Source organism: Gallus gallus, chromosome 4 (genome assembly GCF_016699485.2).
Source record: "Gallus gallus isolate bGalGal1 chromosome 4, bGalGal1.mat.broiler.GRCg7b, whole genome shotgun sequence".
NCBI lineage: Eukaryota > Metazoa > Chordata > Aves > Galliformes > Phasianidae > Gallus > Gallus gallus.
In genome coordinates, this window is record NC_052535.1 from 11,059,585 (window position 1) to 11,071,862 (window position 12,278).

The following is a 12,278-nucleotide window of genomic DNA, read 5'->3' on the forward strand; positions in this document are numbered from 1 at the left end:
AACTTTTATATCTTTGAAACAATATCACTGCTCCAACCCCCTTCTCAAATAAGACCTAGAACAAAGGCAGGCAGAGGAAACAGAAGTGGCCAGAGGCACACAATGGTTTCCACTTCAGAGCAGATAAGCTGCCATGCTTCTTCCATCAGCTTTGGTAATCCGGCATAGGCTGGCCACCAAAGCTCCTAAACTTCTCCTGCAACTGTCCAATACCTTACACTCATTCCACCTGCAACAACTCATCCTGAGCAGCCTTTTATCCTCTATAGACCACCTCGAGGTTATTCTGGGGGTAGGAAGGACTTGGTGAGAAGCAGACAGATGTTTGGGAGGGGGTTATATGCCCTGAGCTCAGACACTGCACACCATGGCCTTCTGCAACTGCAGGATGGCTAGAGAGCAGGCAGACCGGATGCTGCTCATATGAGATACAGTGCCCTCTCTTTGGTGTCTTTCATGGCCAAATCCTGCTTGAGCTAGACGTGTTATGACAAGAGAGGAAAACGAGCTTCACAGCACAGCGACGAGCGGCTCAAAGGAGGAAGAGTCTTCCCATGTAAAAGGGAAACGAAAGCTCAGCAACAAGGTCACCTCCACTGCCTCAGGCAATCTGAGGGATGACAAAAGTTGAGACGTGTAGCACAGCGGCAGAAGACAAAAGCCTTCCCTGGAGGGCAGAAAGACAGGGGGAGCACACAGCATACAAGGAATTTAATGTGGGGAAAGCCACCAGGATCGCTTTCATTTAAAGGACATGCTCCTGCCTGGATAATGTAGGATAATGGCTTGCAGAGGTTTGACCAGAATTTACTCAGAGCCTTTTTATGCTCCAGACCCTGGCACCACCACCAGGTGGGCAGGTGGCCAAGCAGCACGCAGCAACACAAATAATTGTGGGAATTTGGATCTTGTCTCCAGCTCTGCAGCTTCTTACTCTTATAACTGTCACTTTCTGCAGATCCAACAGTTTCCAAGAGCAGAATACTCAGGACAAGTGCTATCTTGCTCAGACTAGAAGTGCAAACGGCCTGAAAGCCAACAGCAGCCAAGAGGCAGCTGGCTCCAATGCGAGTGAACAGCTGGGATGTGCACAAGTTTTCCAGCAGCACAGGGGAAAACCAAATGGAGGAGTCTAGATCTGTGCTGCAAATTTTAGCAGAGCAGAAAATTGGACACTGTTCAGTGCAAAGTGCCTGGCACAGAGGGAGTAACTGGGAATATGGTTTGGGGTAGCATTGCAGACTGCACCAAGACAGTACATCTGGAGTCAGCGCCCCAGGCACGCAGTACAGCCCTCGGCATTTTAGTGCTGGGGGACAGACTTATCCAAGCACTTCTCTGGAGCAGTGGAGAAAAGCAGTCTCAGAAGTGTTGATTCAGAGCTTCACAGCTGTGAGTGCTCTGAGAGCAAGGAGAAGTAATGTCTGAATTCTGCAGCTGTCCAAGACCTCCTGCACAAGGCTCTCTGTGCCATCCTCCATTCGTGTCTTGGGTGTGGTGTGCTGCACAAGTGTGCCTGAAAAGAAAGGTAGTCAGCCACACAGAGTCCTTTGAGTGGGTAGGGACCCCTGATGGCTATCAGTCCAACCCTCCTGCAATGAGCCTACAGCTCCATCAGGCACTGAGAGCCCCATCCAGCCTGACCTTGAGTGTCTCCAGGGATGGGACACCACCACCTCTCTGGGCAACCTGTGCCAGTGCCTCACCACCCTGATTGTAAAAAACTTCCTTATATCCAGTCAAAAATCTCTCCTTTTCTAGTTTGAAACCATTTCCCTTGTCCTATCACAACAGATCCTGCTGAAGTGTCTGTTCCCTTCCTTCTTACAGCCCCCCTTTAGATACTGAAATTATCTGTGGACACCAGAAAAGGCAAGATTTGCACAAGTGAGCTGAGCTCCAACTAGCCCTACTATTTGAGAACTTACTCAGGCACCAGGGTGACCAAAGAGCCCTAAGATCTTCACTTCCTCTCTTATCACCCCAAGTCATTTGAAACCTCTCTCCTGGGTGTCTGAATTAAGATCCTTAATGATGCTATCATGGAGCAGAATTGTCTTCGAGCTGCAAATAAGAGTTAAAGTGGTGCTTGGCAGCTTGGAAGCCAGTACCACAGCAATATCTTTCAGTGAGGCAGCTGTATTTCCCCTTTCTATCACACGCATTTAAAAGCTTTTAAGACAATAATCCATCCCCTCTGCTGGCAAACCCAGTGCTGGGCTATTCTTTGGGTTCTTAAATCATTTTAAAATACAGGGCAGTGTTGTCTTAAAAGCCTTTTCTCTCTCCCGGCTTCAGGAAACCTCGATGCAGCTCTGCAGATCTCACCACACTTGGAGACACCAGCTCAGGGCATTCCGGGGATCCATTACCAGCCAGAAAGGGCTGAGCACTGCCTGACAATGACAACGCACTGCCACGGGCAAGGATCTTCTCACTACGTCATTCCTAGGCACTCAATGGGACTGTCTACATAGCCCAGAGATTCCTATTTATTCTTTTTTTTTTTTTTTTTTTTTTTAAGGATTTAATGTATTTATTAAGATTTGTTATGTAATATTTTGTATTTTCTGAGTTGCTTGAGGGCAGGAATGGATGGCTTGGCTTCAAAAATTCGGCTTCAAAGAGAGGATATACCTGGTTGCTCAGGCAGAGCTTTGGCTACGGTGTCCTTTATCTTGCTGTCCTCACCCCAAATTTGATTTCAAGCCCAGATAATTCAGTACTCCAACTTTATCGTTGCTGCATCATCTCAGATAGAGGAAAAAAGGTGATGAAATGGAAACACTGGGAAGACTTAGAGGGCAGCTCCACCACACAGGGTTGTTATTTCTGTTTCCCTTTGTCAAAATCAGATGTTTTCAGCCCACCTAGCAGCTCTCAATACCAGAAGATAGCATGCTCCTCCCCATGAGAGTCAGCCACCCCTCCCAGTAATGGAGGTAGATCCTAAGTCCAGCCACCTAAAAATAGAAGGCTTTTGCACACCTCTTGGCATAGTTTTGGCAGGCTTGTTGTTGAGTGTGAACAGGGAAATGACACAACCACAGCCAACCCAGCAGAGAGTGATATTCCTTGCCATTTGTCAGACTCCCCAGGGTGCCAAGACAGTCCAAGAGATGCCATTTCCTGGTTTCCTGACTCCCTTACCCCCATTTCTGCTATCTTGGATATGCAGGAAGGGTGATGTGAGACTGCTCTTGGTGCAACACAAATACCCATGCTCACCTGCCTAGCACATCCCTTACAGAGCTGCCCACTCCCTTTACCAACTCATCACTCATAAGTAGAAAAAGGGTTGCTGCTTCCCCTTCAGGTCACCAGTCAGTAGCCTATATCCCCCATGCAGGAAGGATTCCCAATTCCTTTTCTGCCCTGTACCTGGAAGGTTTATATTCCACAGGACAAGCCTGCATGACTTCTGCCTCCTGGGAGTCAGAGTTCTCCCACAGTGCAACAAATGGTCCGTGGAGCAGGAGCTCCACTGGGCAGTGATGCTCTGCCCTAGGGCTCAGTACTGCACAGCCTCGAGCTCTTTTCATTTTCTTTCCTACTTCAGAGATAGAGCAGGATCCAGGCAAGAAAATATATTTATGGAGGTATTTGGGAACTGCTGAGGTTGTGGGGTGCAGTGTGGGATTAACCCAGCTTGGGCTGGGAAGCAGCCCTGAAGGAGGAGGATGGAGAGGAGGAAGACTGCTTTTCTACCCAGTTGGGTAAAATAATCTCCCAGCAGGGAGAGAGGAGGCAGTTGTGAACATGGCATAGTGATACACACACAGTCCCTCCTGCACATAGGATCATAGAACTATTAGGGTTGGAAAAGACCACCAAGATCATCTAACCCAATCATCAGCCCATCCCACCGTGCCCACTAACCATGTTACTCAGTGCCACATCTCCACATTTCTTGAACACTTCGAGGGACGGTGACTCCGTCTCCATGGAGCAGCCTGTTCCCATATCTCGCCACCTTTCCTCAGAAGTTTTTCCTGAGGATCTCCTGTGCCTCAGGGCGTTTTCAGGGCTAGACCACAGCTCCCTTTCCTTCCTGACCCTCTCCAAAAGCGCTTTGAGCCCATCTAACTTCTGCATCCCTCTTCAAGTTGCTGAACTTTCTCCACGCTCACTCCTGCTGCTGCCAGGGATCCTCCCCCTCGCCAGCACTCGCCGCTTCATTTATCTGCAGGATCAGTTGTAGCCGTATTGATTTTTCCTCTCGCCCTCTCCTCTCTGTGTTTGCTTTCTGAATTATGCAGCGGTGCAGTTTTTCCTCCTCGCGAGGAGCGAGTGAATTGCAGAGGATCAATTGAGCCCTGCCATAGTTTAGTCAGGAATCCCCAGTAGGGGCCAGAAGAGAGAAAGGAGAAGGGGAGATAATGAAGATGGGTTCGATCAATCCAATCGCGGTGCAAAGGAAAGAAAGGAAAAGAAGAGAGAAAAGGGTTTGAATAATCAGGCACTTTTCCTCATGCAGTCCTCAGATCCCCCAGTCTCAATCAATAATCAACTTTGACACTCATTGCTTCAGAAACAAACACAAAAAATCCTCCTAAACTCAAATAATGTTGTGCTTTATAGCATGAGAATAGCCAATGATGCCCTGGTAAAGATGAGGATAGGGATAAGATTTCTTCTCCCTTCTTCCTCTTCCCTTTTAAAAGTATGTGTTATGAAGGCTGGCTAGATCCTGGCTGAGCCGAGATGAAAGGAGTGCAAACAGGGCTTTTAGTAGTTTTGTTGTTGCAATTATTTTGCCAATAGTAATGATTTCAAGACAGGACACAGGATCTTTGATGCTGTGCTGGTGACGTGGACGGGTGGACAGAAAGTTGCTAGTTTTGTTATAGCTCTGCATGCAAATTGAGAGGAAGATAAAGCCTGGGGGTGTAACCAGACATTGGCTTTCACAGCTTAAAGCGTGCAAATTAAATACAAGAAAGTGCCTGAGACGAGGCTCAGGTGCCATCTGCTTGTCAGGACAGCAAGGGACACCACCAACCACTTCCATCAATGCTGTGCCTGCAAAGATACTCCAGAATCCATTTCCATCACAGGGTTCCTGTGCTGACTTCACAGGCCAGAAGAACAAATGCAGAAGGTATTTTGGGCTCCTGCTCTAACTGTGTCACCCCTCCCAGACAGAGCAGTGAACTGGAGCTTGCAGAAGCATAAAAAAAAGCAGATAAGCACTGCAGGTGTGAGTAGGAACTATGGATGACTGGCCACTATATCAGAGACCCACATCAGATGACAAGAGAAATTCCTGGGCTTTAGGACTTGAAATCAGGACAAGTCTTATTTCTCCAGAACAATTTCAGCCAAATAGAGCCTCTCTACGGTGAGAAAGATGCTGGGAAAAAAAACTATTTAAGACTATTTACTGCTGCTCCACCAAGCACTTTCTCTAAACAAAGTTCGCTAAATTAAAAGAAATATTGATAACTACTTCTTTCCTTGTCATCCATACCAGACTTTCCAAAGAGAAGTGATATCACCCTTCTCTATGATGCAGGAATTAAACTCATGGAACCAAAAAAAAAAAAAACCAGTAGGGTTGGTGTAACACAAAAGCACAGCAATGACAGCAGAGCAGCAAGAACTGAGGCTGCAGCAAGTGAGGGCTTACTCAGATGCAACAGCCGTGGGCACAAAAATAAAGGAAAGAAGCTGCTTACCTTCAGAAGGCCTCCAGTAGGCAGGGATCTCCAGCAAGATACCCTCACCTCCACTGCCAACCCTTAAATGAGGTCTGGGAAGGGATGGATCCCAGTTCCATCCCTTCTGATCACTCAGGTACATTGCATGCACCTGAGCTCCCCTGGGTTGGCCCTGCCTTCTCACCAGGTGCTCAATCACTGCTTCAAGCCATCACTTAGCATTTCCACTACAGTTGGAAAAGACTACTAAGATCACCCAGACCAACGATCAACCCATCAGTCCAACTATCAATCCAACAACTTAACCCCTATCTTCTATGCCCACAAAATTTGTAGGAACATCGTATGGCTGAGATTTCTCACCCCAATGTGCTGACATGAGCCAGCAGGTATGGAAATTACTAATGAGAAAGGGAGAGCCCTCTCAGCATGAGATTAAAAGCTGTACATAGAATAGCTTGTTGTGGGGTGTGAGCAGGGAGGATGGGATCATAAAAAAGCTATCAGTGGGATAGTATGGGAAAGAGAATTGAAGCTATTAGAAAAATTTGCTTTATAATTTGCTTTATAATTTTCCTGATGTTCAGTGCAAGGAATGGAGGTACAGCTCAACTTGATAGGGGTGGAGGTACAATTTAACACTCCCTGATGCCATTACTTCTGCCAGTGACTGCTCACATTGGTGTTTGTAAGACCTTGACGCACCATACCACCTCACTTGTCCATCTTGCATGGATGGGGTCCTGCAGGTGAATAGAGCCTGGTCCGGCAAGTGTCATACATAAACAGGGAGGTGGTCATGCTTTATGCTTCCTCCAAACACAAATGGATGAAAGAATAAGCATTAGCTTGCACATGTGTGTCTGTGTGATGGGTTATGTCCACGAATTGTTCGACTGAAGACTGATCTTTACAGTGCTGCCCACTGCAATCCTTGAATGGACCCTGCTTCCTTATAGTGCCATAGGGAAAGTACAAGCAGAGAAGACTTTGCACCAGTTTTCTTGGAAAATCCCCAACCACTTTCACTTGGCGTTCTCCCTGGTGTTCCTGAGCCCTGCCACTTCAGATGTCGTGATCCAAGGAGTTACATAGCTTCAGCAGGCTTTTCCAAGACCACCTTCCTACCTGTTTCCTTGTCCAGTCTCTCCACTAAGGAGAGGCCATCTCCAGCCCATTCTGGCAGCAGGAATCCCTGGTTTACAGCTGTCCAAGGAGGGCAGGAGGACAGGCCATCCCCGAGCACCATGACAGAAGAAGCTCCTTCCTCTCCTCCCAGAACTTGCTCCACATTTTCTGCTAATAAGGGCACGGGGAGAGAGAGACAGAGAGAGAAGAAAAGAAAAACTGCTCTAAATTATTCATTGACAATATCATTATGTGTCATAACAGTGTGTCTGTGATGGGAAAGAGTGAGTGTGGCAGGGGCTGGGGTAGCACAGTCCAGGCTGCACAATAGCGAGATCTGATTAAATATTGATGTGCACTAATTGGCTACAGGGTTTCAGGACAGCTTGGGCTTTGTTGGGATCATTTGTATTCTTGCTTTGGAAATGGACCCCCTCACACACATAAACCCTACATTTTCATGTGCAAGTCCTCTCCCTCCTCCTCCTCTTTTCATCCGCCCTCCCCCTCTCCCTCCCCGGCTTCCAGTCCTTCCCGATCCCCTTGTGTGTGTACAAATTAACAAGATCTTAACCTCCCCTGATTTTCTACAGCACTGACATGCTGCCAACACCTCTGTGCAATTAGGCTAAGCTTGCAGAACCATTTTTTGGTGCAGAAATCAGGTCCTGCCCTCACAGATCATCGTGTCTTCTCAGTTGTGCCTGGACTTTTCCCCGTGCCATGCTCCTGCTCTTGGCCTCAGAGCAGATAGAAAGTTCTTCCTTGGCACTTCTTCCTCCTGAAATGGTCCAGACCTTGAGGTGGGAAGCAGTGGCAGTGGGGCTGCCCGTAGAGCTTGTGCCCATAGATGTGATAACAGTCTGGGAGATGCACACATTGCAAGGGGTAGGCTGAATTGAAGTTTATGAGCCAGGTTATTTCTTGGTTTAACTTAAACATCACGAGGTCTCCAGTGCTTGGCATCCCCTGCCCATGACTCCAGCTGTTCTCAGTGTCTCTAACAGACCCGTCAGTAGGTGGTAGAGAAGTAGGCTCCCTATTGCAACCACTAAGCAGGTTGCTGCAATCTCTCTCCTTTGCCTACGTGCTCCACCACAAACATCATTTTCTTCTGCTACAAATCCCCACTTTCAGGATGCCCAACTGAATCTTGTGATCAGCCTGAGGTCCTCTCACCCCCTGATTCCTCCGTGAGAGACAGGCCGAGCTCTCAGGAGGCTAAAGCTGCTTCTAATAGTGACAATTAAAGATTTAAAGAAAGAATGACATTCATGATCTACACTACCTTTCAGTTGAATGACTGAGAGTGATGGCTCAGGAAAACGGATCTGTTAAATATATTTCCCAAAGTATCTTTAAATAAATCAGATGGCCCTGACTGAAATAAGGAGTGTCTGAAGCACCTGGTGAGCTCTGATGGACGTGTCCAGTATTGCTCAGTCCAGTTTTTACTGCAGGGAATGAAGGCAGAACTTCCCGGAGGGGTTTGGTTAATCCAGCCAGCACAGTAAGAACAAGAACAAGATACATATTACCTGGAGAAAAAGAACAGAGAAGCACACGGGTCTGAAAAAAAAACAAAAAAACAAAACAGCAGTGCTTTGCAGAATTCACCCTTTCCACCAAACATTCAACATCATTAATGTTAGGACCACCCTCTGCATTGTGCTCGCACTTTCCAATGTAGATCTGAGGGAGAGCAGTGCAACAGCTTTGCAGACTCACACAAATCAAACAAACAAAAAAATTCGGAGTATCTGTGGTAACATTTTTTCCTCCTCTCGGTTTCCTATAGAAACCAGAAGGTCTGAGAAAAGGAAAGTTCCACTGGAATAAAGAGAAAACTTACAACAAAAAAAAAAGGAAGATCTGATGAAATCCAGCAGAACTTTAGTCTGCCAAAAAGGAAAAGCTTTGGCCAGCTTTATTGGGAATCTGGAGAGCAAGAAGCTGGCTGAAGTGCTTGCATGGTAAGTATTTTTTTCCACTAGTTAACGAAGAAATGAGATAAATTCATAGCAAGCCATGGCAGTCCTGGATGAGGTTTTCAATCCTGCTTCCCGCGGCTGAATACTCAGCCAGTAAATCCCATGGAAGGACACAAATCTAAGCCAATCCAGTGATCTCAGTGCCAGCTAGATGGGTGGTGACGTTGGTGCTCCCATATACAGCTGGGAGGGATGTGCTTTTCCTTTTCCTCACCCACAAGCACAGTCCTACTGTAGGCAATACAAAGCACAAGTCATTTTGGCCAGAAGTTACTTTTTTACTCTTCTCTAACTGTAGAAGTCAGTGATGTATTTGATAAAGTCTTGCCAGGAGAGAAAATCAGTTGTCACTCTCTCGAATGTCTCTTTCATCCCAGTGCCTAATGTGACTTCAATTCCAGTTTGAAAGGTATCCAAACAGTCATGGGAAGTGGGGGATTCTCCATCTCACCACACCTTCCCATAGAACTTTCCCAGCATCCAGTATAATACATCTCTATATTATTACTCCCTGGTGGTTCTCTGTTCCCTAATTTGATTGATCACCTCCTGAACCCACACAAACCTCTATCATGATAAGCATGCTGAGGCTAACTTCTCTATGCCACATGAATTACGACATCCTCTCATTTGATTCCAGAGGTCCCATATTCCTCTCAGGAGAGATGGTGAGCACCCTGGTTAATTCCTCAAGTGCCTATGCTCGCAGGGATGAAGCTTGAACTGTTTTTCCTCCATGCCTTAACAATCCTTCCTCCTCTTCTTTAAATCCTTCACATTATTCTTTATAGGGAAAAAAAAAAAAAAACAATCCAAGAAACCAACAACTCAAGCAACAACAAAAGGAGTTTAGTTAGTCAGTTAGTTTACTGCTTTAGGACTAAACTTTCTTTTCCCTCCCGGATTGAGCAGAGCCCATTTCAAAAGGGGCCACGTGTGGGAGGATGGGTCTCTGGTGGATCCCACAGTCTGGGGAGATGGAGAAAAAGGCCTGACTGATAATCAGAAAGGAGCTAAGTGAGATGAAAAATAGAATGACGAGATTCATGTTCAAGGGGAACAGGCCTATCTCAGCGACTAAAATGTCATCAATTTTTTATTAAACAGAATCTTTTCAATAGACGAAAATGAGCTCTTCTGTCCTCACTCATTCACTCGTTTTCTCTTTCTTTTCCCCCTAGATCTGCTTTTGCAGCAGTGCCTCCCACACGAAGACATTCTGCTTTTCCTCTTTTTTTCATGTTCCCAGGTTCGATAAGAGGTGGGGGTTTAAATAGAGGCCTGGACATGTATTTAAGACTATTTATTGCTGCTCCACCAAGCACTGAAATGTGGGCTTCCACTCACCCTTGCTGGGTCAAAGCTGTCCATCTGAGCCAGCGAATGGACTTTGGTCATCCCTATGGGTCTCTCTGGTATCTCCTGTTCTGTGAAAGGGCATTCATTCCTTTCTTTGTAACCTGCCCATGTGCTCTGTTTACATTGTAAGTTGGACCCTGCAGCCCCGTGCACTTGGACATTCATAGAAGACAGACAAGGCAAACCCCAGATGTTGCCTAAAGCCACGATGACGACTTCTCATCAAAAACCCTCTACTCGTTTCCTCTGAAAATGCTATCCCCAGTCAATGTAAAAAGCCCCTGGGCAGGGATAGAGCTGGGGATAGCAAGGTCTGCTCTCCACACCTGATAAAGAACTCCTGGGTGACCATTAGCCATTGTCTAAGATGACGTTTTCCGCTTCATCTCCTACGTCTCTTGCCTATTGAGTTACCAAGATCTGTTGGTCATGATGTTAAGAAATTTGCAACTTAAAAAGCTTTTGAGATCTATCCCACTCTTTTGTGTGTGTGTGTGTATCTTCTACACTGGAGCTCTAGAGTACTGCTGAAGGCTTCTTCGTTGTAAGTATCTGAATGTGATATTACCCCTTTCCCTTGCTCTGGTTCTTTACAGGCCAGCAGAAAAGAGGGGCATGTTCACATGGGAGACGCAGGAGGAAGAGCAGGAGCCAGACATGAGTTCCAGCAGGACAGAGCAGCAGGAGACATGGATCTGCACAGCTAAGTAGGAGGCTGGAGGGAAAAAGTCGGCAAACGGAGAGGATGGAGAGAACAGGGGGAGGCAAGCAGAATAAACCTTTCAGTGTTTAAAGGGGGCTGTAAGACAGAAGTGAACAGGCACTTTAGCAGGGTGTTTTGTGATAGGACAAGGGGAAATGGTTTCAAATTAAAAGGGGATATTTAGACTAGACATAAGGAAAAAGTTTTTTACAGTAGGGGTGATGAGGCACTGGCACAGGTTGCTCAGAAATGTGATGGGTGCCCCACCCTGGAGGCACTCAAGGTCAGGCTGAACTGGCCTCTGAGCACCTGATGGAGCTGTAGGTGCTCCTGCTCATGGCAGGGGATTTGAAACGATGACCTTTACAGGTCCCTTCCAACTCAAATAATTCTATGATTCCATGAATAAACCTCTTCACTTCCAAGCAACACCAGACAGTAGTGACTGAGTTTCAGGGCAGTTTTGGGTCCACTTGTCATCACAACATCACCTGAGATCCTTTAAAAGTCACTTTCCATGTATTATAAAATATACATATAGTGCAGCTCCCCCACCTTACTTAGCACCACGTTGCAACTTGCACAACAAGTTCTGCTTCTCCTCTGAACCTGTGCTTCAGGTCCCAGCAGGGTTTATTTATTTACAGTTCTAGAAGAAGGTCCCATCACCTGGGCAGCCCAGGTGTTGGCTCTTATTAGCAGGTTGGTGACCACCTCCAGAGCTGATAGAGGCTTCCAGAGGGCTTTTCAAGCACATCAAAGAGCTCAACACTTGTCTGTCCATCCGCAGAGCCAGCTGTCTATCTGCAGCAGGTGGGCATCTCTCTGGACGGCTGCATCCCACCTGCTGTCTCTCAGTCTGTCCTATGGGGTGGGCAGAAAAAGACTGATTCGGTGAAAATTAGCATGGGATTTGGTGTTTGCCCTTGTAGTTGGGGAGATGTACATGAGTTTAGTGGTTTTCTTTCATCCACACGTGCTGGTGCATTTGGGGTGCGTGCAATTGAATGCATGTTTGTGCCTTTGGGTGCTGCTTACCAAGATAGAGAAAGAAGCATGACCAATCTCATCCGTGCATTGTTTTGTGTGTCAGTGAGTGCTGAGCTTCTGTACTGGGGAATACATGTCTGTGTGCTGTGGGCATTTGTGTGCAAGTAAGCAATGTGGTGTGCAAGGCGGCTGCTGCTTCTCGCAGAGACTGCCTCTCATTTGCTACATTACAGCTTTATCCACAAGCTACCAGCATGGAAATCTTGCTATGAGTCCAGAATGTATCAGGGTAAAGCCCTGCTGACAACAATATGTGTTTAGGACCCATTTACCAGGGGGATTTCCCCCCCCCTCCCTTAATCTCCCTTGAGCCGAGCAAACGTGAGCAAAAAGAATAAAAAAGAAAACACAGACAGAAGAAAAAAAGAAAAGAAAGGGCGAGAGCGA

At 46.7% G+C, this 12,278-nt stretch overlaps 1 long non-coding RNA gene across 2 annotated transcripts in view; it reads right to left on the bottom strand.

Annotated features, from left to right (window-relative positions):
• Positions 1 to 12,278, bottom strand: part of LOC107052075 — a 46,260-nt gene that overhangs the window by 12,756 nt on the left and 21,226 nt on the right. For both annotated transcript variants that reach the window (XR_005859195.2, XR_005859194.2), the window contains exons 4-5: positions 8,195 to 8,326; positions 6,789 to 6,959 (exon numbers count right to left, since the gene is read on the bottom strand). This is a non-coding gene — a long non-coding RNA (uncharacterized LOC107052075). The remainder of the gene's footprint in view (positions 1 to 6,788; positions 6,960 to 8,194; positions 8,327 to 12,278) is intronic.